The sequence below is a fragment of the Lissotriton helveticus genome, chromosome 6 (genome assembly GCF_964261635.1).
Source record: "Lissotriton helveticus chromosome 6, aLisHel1.1, whole genome shotgun sequence".
In the NCBI taxonomy this organism is placed as follows: domain Eukaryota; kingdom Metazoa; phylum Chordata; class Amphibia; order Caudata; family Salamandridae; genus Lissotriton; species Lissotriton helveticus.
This window is the reverse complement of record NC_136067.1, coordinates 451,993,491-452,006,269: the sequence shown is the minus strand read 5'-3', so window position 1 is coordinate 452,006,269 and position 12,779 is coordinate 451,993,491. Positions and strand designations below refer to the sequence as shown.

General features: G+C 48.4%; 1 pseudogene; it reads right to left on the bottom strand.

Moving 5' to 3' along the window:
• Positions 1 to 9,191: 9,191 nt before the first annotated feature.
• On the bottom strand, positions 9,192 to 10,529 carry LOC144762346 (keratin, type I cytoskeletal 47 kDa pseudogene; annotated as a pseudogene).
• Positions 10,530 to 12,779: the final 2,250 nt, after the last annotated feature.

The window sequence follows — 12,779 nt, the reverse complement described above, 5'->3', positions numbered from 1 at the left end:
TTATAGCATGTAGGGGAAGTAGCTGTTTGAATTCCCTTTAGTCAAGAGGACTGTGCGGAATCCATAGAAACAGCTGGTTTAAAACCTTCCATGTCCCAGCATGTAAATCTAAAACAGGTAGACCATCTGGTGGGTTGCTAATTCGGGTTAAGCCAATTACTTATCATTTGTCCAGACCTGCTTGGTATCGAGATCTTTACCTCTGATAAATTAAAAGTTCTTCTTTTTAATGTATATTTCAGGAGTGTCTCCATATTAGCTGATTCTCCTGTCCTTCGTCTTTTGATTGGCTATATTTCCACTTCACCATGGGAAGAAGCAGTTGTGATCATGGCTGGGGATTTTAACATATGCTTTGAACCATCTGCACTCTATAATGAAATAGGAGGAGAGGAAGATTAATATTGGGGTATTCCCCAAATTTCAAATGATTTGCAGTTTGAGGGCATGTAACTGTAGAACCAAATCTTTGGAGAGGTGTCCTACTTTTAAAAGAAATATCTACCAAAGCCGTATTGACTATTTTTTATTAGATGCCCAATCCTGGGGAAATCCTATTTATATGGAAGTCCTGCCTAAACATGAGAATGACCACTTCCCTCTTCGCAGCTCCCTTTGTGGAAGTGGAAAAAGGGGGAGTGGACTCCCTAATTGCCTGGAGGTGCTCTTTTAGTCAGTAACAATCAGCTGAGAAATAAGTGAGAGAGCATTATGGACAATGAGTCCTAGTATGCCTTATTCTATCAATACCTGGTCCCCATTTTGTCTTACATGGCTGACTTAGAGGAAGCTCCTGACATGATCATGGATGCTCGTCCCAAATAGTTTGAAAAATGTATTTCACCTCCACCGCATAAGAATCCCCCATAGTAGGCAGGTCCCACATGGTATGATAGGACTTGTAGGTCAGCCAAGTGCAATCTCCTCAGTGCTTTTAAAAGAGGTACCTCACAGAATATAAAGTCAACTGGAACAAACTACAAACTAGTCCTGAAACATGCAAAATTGACATGGGATACAGCAATTTGGAATTACATTTTGTCTGCCACACGATCAGGAGACCAGGTAGCTTTCAGGCATATAATAGAACATGGCACCAAGACAAATAGGATGAGGCCAGAAGCACATATTCCCCCACAAGACTGGGTGAATCACTTAAAATCTTTATATAGTAGATCTGTTCTAACCCTTATGAACATTGATTCCCTTGATTCATTGATGTCCGCACATCCTGCAAGACTCCTTTTGAGGGCAGCCCGTTTCTTTTGATTCCTGCTGCCTGGTGTTGCCCAGAATTACCGGCTGAAGGGAGAGGAGTGAGGAGACCACAACTCCCGGCACCACCAAGCGGCGCGCACACCGCCCACGTCACGTTCAGCGCCAGGAGGCGCTCTAATACCGGCCAGGGCTCCTGCAGTGCAAGAAGCGCGTGGTCATGCACAGGGCAAAGCCCGGGCCAAGGGCGGGCCCATCGGTGCCCATTCGTGGCAGGACAAGGCTGGGCTGGGCCACCACCCCTGGCCTTTCAGGAACACTTAACTACCAGTAAGGAGACACAACATTTTACATTTTCTCCAGTGAGTACACCTTTCTGTGGGGCTAGAGGCAAAAGGAAATTACCGTCTTCTGCAGGGAAGCTGCCCACGAAAAGTGTGCCCATTAACAAATATCTTAAAAACTGCAGTGGGGTTGATTAATAGTGAGACTATACATGTTGAGGAACAACTTGCATACAGTGAAAAACAACATTCCCAGGCAGTGTGGAACATAGGCAATGTAAGACAAGGAGTTCACGAAAAGGTTATATTAAAAAAGCTTTAGATTTTAATGATTACGACAATTATTAAAAACAAAATCAAGGAACAACTTGCAGCCACAAAAACCGCTCTAGATGCAGTATTAAAGGAGTCTATATCAGAGGGTAGGCCTGACCCCCTCAGCACCTGTGAGTAATGGGAGAGATAAGGATTCTGAGGCAGAGCTTCATATCCCAAATGTAAATAATAAGGACTTTGCTCCGAATTTGGCCAACCCGTGTATTTTAACGACCTCACTGGCGATCTCTGTGCTGTCTAATAAAACAGACTTGGATTCCCCCCGCCAAAGAACCGAAACAACTACCCCAACTGAATAATGGCCCCTCAGAGAACCAGGTAGTAAAGGCCAAATCCAAGCTCAAAAAAGGAGGAAAAAATGCAGGGGCAGTAAAAAGCATGGGGGCTAGTAACGGAAAACCTTGAAACACTTTTCAAAAAATTGCATGGCAAATTAGACAGCATGGAGCGAATTTAGATGTCGGAAATCGAATTAGAGCAAAAGGATGTGACCTATCTAACAGATTTGGTTTTCCGAATTACTACCACCAAAAACACTGTACAAGGCTCCTAGCACAAATAAACCAGCCACAAGGCCAAATGAAGGACTAGGTATCCCTATCCCCGCTGGTGAATCCAAGCAGAGAGCGATTTTTCCCGTACCATCTTCAAGGGACAGACCAATTACACAATCCGTCCAAGATCCAAGGGCCAACAAAGCTGGCATGATCTATTCTCCCAGATCTGAAAAAAACAACCAGGCAGACAAAATGAACAGGACAATGCAATCATCAAATAACAATATTGAGGAGCCATTACATCTTCCCCCCCCGGCGACTCCATATGTTATTGTTTTGAAAAATATTCCAAAACTAGCGGATAAAAATAGTGAATCATATGAGTCCCTGAAAAATCAAGTTGTACACTGGATTTCAGTAAAGACTAATTTTGGCATTAATCTATTACAACAGAACATCATAATGTTAAGGAGAGTGAACTAGGTGGGTAGCTCTAGAAAATTATGTCAGGGAGACTGCATGGTTGTGAACTTTCAAAGCAGGGAGTTGGTAGGGAATTTGATGGAAGTATTTTTTATTAATTCTACCGAGCCTTGTTTTAACCAGAATGATAATATAACTGCCGTTCCACTAGGTTTCTCTCTTTAACATCTATTTGGCCCCTTTGGCGGCACTGGTGGAGGCCCATGGAGCTCAGATCGTGTCATATGCCGACGACACCCAGCTCCTCTTCTCGTGTAACAGAGGATCCGACTTTGATGGTGAGATCATTAGGGGCTGCCTGGAGGCTGTTTTCAACTGGTTTCAGCGGAACAGCCTCAAGTGCAACTCCAATAAATCAGAGGTGTTGTTCTTTGGCTGCCCTCCGGATTCTAGGTGGAAGTCATGGTGGCCGGCGGCTATGTTTCCCCCCTCCAGCGACTCAGCGGTCGCAAAAAATCTCGGAGTGCAGGTTGACAACGGCCTCTCTCTCAAACCTCAGATTCTGGGTCTTGTGGGCAAATGTTTTGGTCTCCTAAAGATGATCAGGAAATTTCTGCCCCTACTTTCGCTGGACCACAGAAGAGTCATTGTGCAGGCGCTGATAGGCTCTCGCCTGGTTTATGCCAATGTTCTGTATCTGGGCCTCCCGGAATTCCTCCTTACGCACTTGCAAATTGTCCAGAACTCTGCCGCAGGTGCTATTTTTAGCCTCAATCGGAGAGCCAGTGCCAGCCATCTTCTTAACACCCTTCACTAGCTCCCAATCAGAAAGCGCATTGTTTTCAAGGCACTGACGATGGCTTTTAAGGCACTTCATGGCACAGGTGCCGTGTACATCCGGAAACGGGTGATGTTTGACCAGCCATCTAGAGCACTTAGGTCTTCCACTCTGGCATTGGCCGCTGTACCAGCGATTCGGCATACCCGGTGCGGCGGACGCTCTTTCAAACGCCTGGCTCCTCAGTTATGGAATGCTCTGCCTCTGTCTCTTAGGACCAATGGTAATCTTTTAGCTTTTTGGAAGGATCTTAAAACTCTGCTCTTTGTTCAGTAGGTGCTCTATTGCTCCCCGTCTCCTGTACCGCCGAGGGTTTTAAGCGCCGGGACACTCCACGGAGTAGCTGAGCGCTATATAAATCTCACCATAACATAACATAACATAACATAACATAACATAGGCCTAGAAATGACCCAAAATATAGCAAAACGAACATAACTTACAGGTATGATTCAATCCCAATTGCTCCCTCATACAATAAGTTCTATGTTTGTCGGTACATTGTTCTACGCCCCCTTGAGAAGTTGTAGCGAAATTGATTGACAGAGGGAGGACGTGAGTCAGCCACCAATTAGCAACAAGGATTACACTTCTACCTGTAACATGAGGGATGCTGGCCCTAGTGTACGAACTCATGAGTCCTTACTATATTATGTCCTAGAACGAGGAAGAAGTCAAAAATAAGATGAATGATGAGGAATGGATAAAAACAATTGAGGAGTTTTACATCTTTATTCAGAGGGGAAACAGTCTATTATTGTAATATATTTGTATAACAATATATTCGATAATACAAGACCTAGGGTCATTAAGTCATTAGAAGAAGATTTGGATAGTTTTTTTAAAGGGAGTGGGATGCTGCTGATCCCGACTGGGTGAATCAGCTGTTTCTGGCTGCTGCGACGGAGGTCGGCGGCCCGCCAGTGAAGAAAAGCGCAGTGTCTCACCAGGCGCTGGAACAGGCTTTGCGGGCTAAACTGAGGCCCGGCATCTGGCCTACACAGGTGCATATCTAGTCACGGGCGCCATAGCAGGGGCATTGACTATCGGGCTGCCGTCCTGCTGGATGGTGCAGGACACCCAGAGTTGACTGCTAACTGGAACCTTGTGGTCTAGTACCGGCTGACCACCCTGAGTGAGTACCGCATGGCTCCTTTGTTGCGCACGGGGCCCTGTGGACCTGCTGAAGTGGTGAAGGGGGGCGTCCGTGGTTGTGTCCTGGGTATGCATATGCAGGGGTGGCTGTGACTGGATGGCCCGCTGACCGTACATCCTGGCTGGAGTGGGATTCATAGCAGCGATCGGACATATGGTTCAGGCCAACTGCGATACATAGAAGTGACTCTGGGGCATTCACTGGGCGTAGAGCCTTGATGAGAGGAGGCAGTTGATGGCACAGAGAAGCCGGAGGTGGTCGGACCTGACGACTCCCTACCACTGGACTGTACTGGCGCAGTGTGTCAATGATATCACCTGCGGGGCCAAGGTACCGGCAACGCACAACACACGGTTGATCTCAAGAGGGGGCGCAGTGAGTCTCGGTGCCCTCCCAAACTGATCGCAGATAAGTCGGAGATGCAGCGACAGAAGCTGGGGCCCAAGAGCTGTTCAGACCCCGGGCTGAACTGTCGGAGTGAGGTGCTCATAGCTCCGGTCCCAAATGGGGATAAAGTAATAGGGTGACACGGGAAGACTGCGGAGACACCTCCTGGTTAGAGCTGGCAGAGGCAACTACACCATATTGCCGAAAGTTGCAGAGTCCAGCCTGGATGCGCTGTGTGTTGGGGTCGTGGTAGACAGACGGCGACTCCAGAAGTGAAACACACAAACCTAGTCACTCTCGCCAACACCTTGCGGCTGCTTTTCCGGTGCTGCCCCATGTTCTCACCTGGGGGGCCAGCTACTAACCCTCTTCCATGGCGACAGGAGGTAAGGGACCTAAGGCAAATGGCAAAAAGCAGCTGGCCAAATTCGCCTGGGCCAAAGTGGGAGAGAAGGGTGATTCACTGCAGTCAGAGAAAGATGGAGGGGCGGCCGCCTCTAAACAGGGACCGGAGCCAACCTTACACAACGTCATGGCGGCTATCAACGGAGTGCGTGCTTCAGTGGACTCGGTCACGGTGGAGGTCTCTCTAATCAGGGCAGACTTCCTGAAGATGGACGTGAAAGCTAAAGAGCTTAAGATAGTTACTAGTGCCCTACAGACAGACACGTCGGAACTTCAAACGCAAATGCTTGAAATGCAAAAGAAGCAGGAGAGGATGTCACAGCAGCTCGATGATTACGAAGGCCAGGCTTGCCGGAACAATATCCGAATTTTAGGGGTTCCGGAAAAAACGGAGGGGCCAGCAGCAGACTTTTATGTGGAAGACCTCATCATGAAGCACCTAAAGCCCAAGACTCTGTCCAGCTACCTTTCCATTGAAAGAGCCCACAGAGTGCCAGAAGGTAGACCTAAACCGGGAGCACCCCCGAGGCCCCTAATTGCTCGAGTGTTCAATTACAGAGATAGGGACATTATCCTGCAGACAGCGAGATCCAACCCCCCGCTGAAAATAGATAACTACGAGGTGGCTTTCTTTCCTGATTTCACTGCCAAGGTCCAGGCGCGGCGTCACAGCTATCAGGCAGTGAAGAGTGAACTGCGAGACCGGGAGGTGAAGTACGCGATGCTCTTTCCTGCGAGGCTGAGGGTTGAGTCGGATGGCAAATCGTGGTTTTTTGACTCGCTGGAGGCCGTCTAGGACTAGATGGAAGGCTGGAACATGGTGGGGAGCCAAAGTCGAGATCGCTCTGGGAGGCCTCACCAACACAGAGGTAGCCGAGCGGACACTGGGAAAACTGGCCCAGCAGAGGAAGAGGGCCAGCCGAAGGAGCAGGAGTGATGACCCTTGGCTGTACTGCTGGAGAGCCGGCGCCCAACTGAAAGCGCAAGTAGGGGGGATTGGGTGGGGGGTTGCTATACCCATCAGTGCGAGACTTGCGAATGCGAACTTACGGAAAAGTTCTGTTTCGATGGGTTCAAATGATGTGAGCTGAACAGGACCTTATAATTCGAATTGTGGATGGCTAAAGTATAAGTTAATTGTGATGTGTGTAGGCTGGGATGGGAGTTGAGCACCCCATGCATTTTTAGCATATTGGGGGGAGAGAGGCACTCTGCCATGTTCGGGAGTGGGTAGTTCTAAATCCATAGGCAGGGAGGCAGGGAGGGGGGCGGAGGTTGAGGGATGGGGGTCGGGGGGTGTTTGTCGGTACATTGTTCTATGGGCAATGGGGCGGGGAGGGGGGAGGGGGGAGGGGGTCGTGGGTCTGCACATTGGAGATGTTTCTTTCTTGATCGTTTTGTTGGTAAGCATTGTGAAACTGTGATTCGGAAGCATGAAGTAGCCATATTGAACACTGGACGGCAATTGTTGAGTGGGCGGGTAAAAGTTTTTTCTCCATTTGCGACAATCCGAGTACTAGGGAATTGTATGATGCATAGATATGGGGGGTGATAGGGACCGAACACTTTCTAAAATGACCTGGAATGTTAATGGTGTTGGGCATAAGATTAAACAAGGGATTTGTGCAACAGTACCTAAAAAGGCCCTCACCTGATGTTGTCTTGCTGCAAGAAACGCATCTCGAACGCCAGAAATCCAAGGCCTTCACCAGGTGGGGATACAGACTTATAGTGCATGCGGACTACACCATGGGCTCGAGGGGGACGGCCATATTGGTTGAAAAAAATACACTCCCTATTGTTCATAAGACATGGACGGATACGGGGGCCGTTTTGCATGGCTGGAGGCAGAGACATCAACATAATCTCAGTATATCTATCGCCCGCTCTGGGTAAGGTAGCACTGGAAGACCTGGGAAGTAGGCTGACGGGACTCCGAAGTCTAGAGAGAAAGCTAACGACCTAATGGCTGATTTCACGACGGCACTGGGTCTAACTGATGTAGGTCGTGCACCTCATCCAACTGGCGAATTGTTCACATACTTCTCTAATGTACAACGTAGTTTATCACGTATTGATTACTTCCTCACACAACTATTCTCGTTAGGTAACTTCGCCCAGTATAAAGTTTTACCCAGAGGCATATCGGACCATTCCCCGGTCTGGTTGGAATATACGCACTGGGAACCACAGGCACGCACCACTACTGTTCTTAACCCATGGCTCCTACAAGTTCCGGATATAAGGGAGGAACTCCGCACACAATCAGATAACTATTTTATTGAAAATGTGGGATCGGTGGACTCCGCGCAAACGATCTGGGAAGCCTACAAGGTAGTTCTCAAGGGGCAAGCTTTGTCATTGAAGACGGGCTATATCGCAAAAAAGCGTGAGACTTCTGAACCAGGTGGAGTCTGACCTCCTTGAACTGGAGCGGGAGCACGCACAAAATCCTTCGCCATACTCGAGTCATAGACTTCTATTGAAGCAGGATGAATACAGGATGAAAACCAGGGAGCGCATGGTGGTTAAATACCGTGCCACCCAGCACCGACTCTATGAAATGGGGGATAGGGCTGGCAGGACATTGGCGTGGTTGGAAAGGAGAGACCAGGGATCCAGATGGGTGCACAAATTGACGATACCGGGGGGTGAAACAGTGACGCATCCACAGGAAATAGCAGAGAAGTTCGCTGATTACTTCAAAAGGGTGTACTCCCCCTCTACACATTACACGGCAGAGGACTCCCGTCAACTCCTCCAAGACAGTGATGTGCCGGGTCTCTCGGATGTGGAAAGGGAGTCCTTGGAGGCAGAACTCTCAAACGATGAAATATGCAAGGACTTGGGACAGATTAAGTCCGTAAAGGCGATGGGTCCTAATAGCATTCCAGTAGAGTTTCTGAAGGCCACTGCCTTTCTGACTGTGCCACACTTGCGAGCCATGTATGAGGAGAGTCTGGAAGTGGGTAGGCTACCAGAAGATCAGCAATTAGCCACCATTGTAGTCATCCACAAGTAGGGTGAATCAGCGTACAATTGTGGCTGCTATAGACCAATCTCGTTGATCAACGTGGAGGCAAAGGTGTTGGCAAAAGTCCTGGTGAATAGATTGGGAACAGTTATTACATCACTACTCCACCCAGACCAATCTGGCTTTATGCCGGGCAGGAATACAGCCCTTAATATACAGCGCCTGCACAATGTGATGGCGCGTAGGAAATATATTGAGGAGGACGCGGCGGTGTTATCTCTCGATGCCTCAATGGCTTTCGATTCTATCGAATGGCCGTATCTGTTTGAGGTCCTCAAAAGGGTGGGACTGGGCCCTAAATTCATAGCCTGGGTAAATCTTCTGTACACCGGGGTGCTGGGTCGGGTGAGGTTCAACAAATATACTTCCCGGACATTTTGTATTTTATTTTTTTTTATTTTTTTTGCAGAGTTTTATATAGCGCGAACTAGAACGGAACCGAATCAGTTATCAGAGCGCTTTACATAGCACCAGTTATGTTACATGAGGACACACTTTCATTTTTTTTTTAGGCACGGGGAGATTAAGTGATTTGCCCAGAATCACAGGGGGTTTTTGGCGTCGTTACCGAGACTCGAACCCAGATCCCCAGGTCCGAGGTCGAGCGCCTTAGCCGTTAGGCCAACCCCTCTCGCTTGTCTTGGGATAAAATCACTTTTCCATCAATTTCCTCGGACATGAATTGCAGATGTGCTGGTTTTCAAGGTGGAGCTGGAAAAACTGTTAGTTCCTCCTGCTACAGATGCAGATGTCCACGCTGCAGATTTGGCATCTTGGCCGTCTAGTAGCTGTTGGTACGCGTCAATTTCCATCTCCAATCGGTTCTTCACATCCAGTAGCGCCTTGTACTCAAGGTTCTGATGTTCCATGTTGCCTCTGAGGTCTATGAGCTGAGCTTCGTAATGGCTGATTTGAGACTGCATTTGGTGGAGCTGTGCTGAATAGCCGCCTTCTGTGTCAGCCAGTGAGGCTTCCAGGCCCTTTTTCCTGTTGAACTCTGTAGCTCTAGTTCCAAACCCTACAGACTGCGTCTTATTTCGACGATCTCGCTCTTCCCAGATTGCATCTGCTCAACATTGGCCCCAACTTTTTTCCGCAACTGTTCACTGCTTGCAATGAACCTCGCTTCTGCTTCTCTACGGCTCTTGTCCGCCATGAACTCATACTGTTCTCTCATTTCTGTGAGGACCTTTGTGAGGTCGGTTCCTGGAGCAGCACCCATCTCCACAGTGACCATGCCAGCCGCATGTGTTTGCATTTCACTCATTTCCTCCTCATGACTTTTTTTGAAGTAGGCCAGTTCATCTCTCAGGCTCTCGATCTGTAACTCCAGGTCGGATCTGGACAGAGTGACTTCGTCCATGACTCTGCGCAGTCCATTGATATCAGCCTCAATGCCCTGGCGCATAGCCAGCTCCGTTTCATACTTCTGTTTGAAATCATTAACAGCCAGCTGAGTATTGTCCACCTGAAGAATTGTCCTGTATTTGTTGGCGGTCGATTCAAAAATCTTCGCTCGCAGCTCCTCAATGATTTTGTAGAAGCGGTTGTGGTTCCGTTGAGCAGCGGTGGGCGCAGATGCTCCCTGCTTGTCGTACCACTGGAGAATCTTGCGTTCCAGCTCTGCGTTGGCTTGCTCCAGGTTGTGCACCTTGTCTAGGTAACTGGCCAGGCGTTCGTTGAGGTTCTGCATGGTGTGCCTACTGCTGTTGTCGAAGAAGGAGGAGGATTCGCTGCCAGGCCAAGAACCAAAACTCCTGCTAAAGCCTTTCGATGAGTAGCCCCCGATGGAGGAGACCATAGAACCGGTGCAAGATGCACTGTGCCCAGCACTGGGCTTGTCAGCAGGATCCTCAATTAATGGCTCTTCGAGGGTTATCATTAATGGGGGTTCAATAATACGAGGGCAGACCATTGAAGCACAGTCATCCCCCGGTGTAGTGAAGAAAGCCATAGCGCAAAGTGGATCAGGGACAAGGGAAGAAGGAAAACGACGCGTTCAATTGGCATCTCCCCGCTCATATTTTCTCTTATGTTGGAGCCTCTTGCGGCCTGGGTGCGTAGGGACGTGATGGTGCAAGGAATGCACTGGGTGGCTGAAGTGGAGGATCGCATATCCCTGTATGCGGGCGATATATTGTTATATCTAGCATCCCCATACAAATCTATTAGAGTGGTGCTAGACATATTCACGAACTTTGGCAAATATTCGGGATATGCGATTAACTGGCACAAATCCGTATTGTATATGCTGACGGGCCACGTCCTACGACTTCCGGCAGACTGCACTATAGCGGTGGTGACGGAGGGGTTTCGCTATCTGGGGATCTTCGTCACATCAGCCCAGCCTGTTTCTTACAGCTCCAATTTAGCCCCCCTTTTGGCTAGGTTACGAGCAGATGTGAAGCGCTGGAGGTCTCTACCTTTGACATTGTTGGGCCGGGCTGCACTCTTTAAAATGCTGGCCCTTCCACGTTTTCTCTATATATTACATGATTGTACGCAAAGAGTCCGGATTCATACTTCAGAGCAGTTGAAGGGGAGATTCGTTCGCTGCTGTGAGATGGGAGGGCTTCCAGGATCGTACTGCAAAAGTTGACAAAAGGCTGGTACGACGGAGGCATAGCACTCCGTGACTTGCAGCATTACTATTGGGTGGCGCAGCTGGTGACTGTCAACTCCCCGGCCGACCCAGCATATGCTCTTGATCATTCCCAAACTGATCTCTCTGGATATCTGGGGGCCCTGTACGCTACTGATAGGAAGAATAGGGGAAGGTTCTTCGGCCCTACCCAACATACACTGGAAATTTGGCGTATAGTCAATTCCCAGTTGGGGTGGACGGGCGTTCTCTCGTGGGCCACACCGTTGTGGTTCACCCAGAAGCTGGGCATGCTGTGTTCTCAGCCCGGGTTGAATAAGTGAGACCTTATTGGGATCTCTGCGGTGAAAGACCTGGTTCGGAAGGGAGAACTTCTTACATTCAATGAACTCCAGAGGCAATACCATCTGGCGCAAGGTGAAGTGTACAGGTATTTGCAGAGTAGTCATGCGGTGCGGGCGGCGTGCCCATCTCTCAGTGATATACCAGAATCATCCCCACTGGAAGACCGTATACTATGGACCTCTTAATACAAAGGCAATATCTCTGACTTACAAGAAGTTGAGTAATAACCTACCAGACACCTTTCTGAATCTCAGGGAGCGGTGGCAAAACGACTTAGGTCCTATAGATGATGAGGACTAGCAAATGGCTCTTATGTCCCCTCGGGAAACGGCCATCAGTCAGAGATTCAGGCTGATTCAGCTTAGGATACTCCACCGATCATACATCACTTGGAAAGTGTTGTCAAAAATCAGAGCTAGACCTGACGACCTGTGTATGAAGGGGTGCGGACAACAAGTCACATTTTACCACACCCTGTGGAGTTGCCCAAACATACGTGCCCTATGGGAGGGAGCCTCAGAACACATGCAAACTGCCCTGGGAAAGGTCATAGCACTAACACCACAACTGGGACTGTTGAACATATGGGAGGCGACTGACATTACGGAAATTGAACAGCAATTTACAACACTGGGATACATGTTGGTCAAGCGAGAGTTGGCTTGAGGATGGGGGAACGAACCCACCACTCGTCACCATGTGGGCTAAACAAATGGATAGATGCATGCTGGCAGAGACCGAGGTTTTTAAGACTCGGGGGTGCCCCAAGAAATGGGATAGGAAGTGGTCACAATGGAATACATATCGAGGGGATCCATGTGTGTCGCCTACTGTTGAAATGGAGATGCATAGACAAGCGGGACATGAAGGAAATGTTTAATATGTACTGAGAATTTATGTCGGCCCAGTTATTATTTTGACTAACTTGAAGATGTCGTCCAATCATGTATGTATGTCTGTGATTGAAACCAATAAACACATTTAAATAAAGGGAGTGGGAGGAAATTACACACTCATTTGGGCGGGTGATTTCAAAAGCGAAAAATGTGAATTGTGGCGGGGGAACAATGTGGATATTGTGACCATTTTTGTGACCGTATTCCCCATTTCCCACATGTTCCTTATGGGGAAGCAATTAACAACACTATTCATAAATACAATTTAGCAGTCTTGGAACCAGACGATCTTGACGGAGAGATAGCTTTCCAAACATTTGTAGGGGCTAGATCTTCCTCGAACATCGACCATTTTATTGTA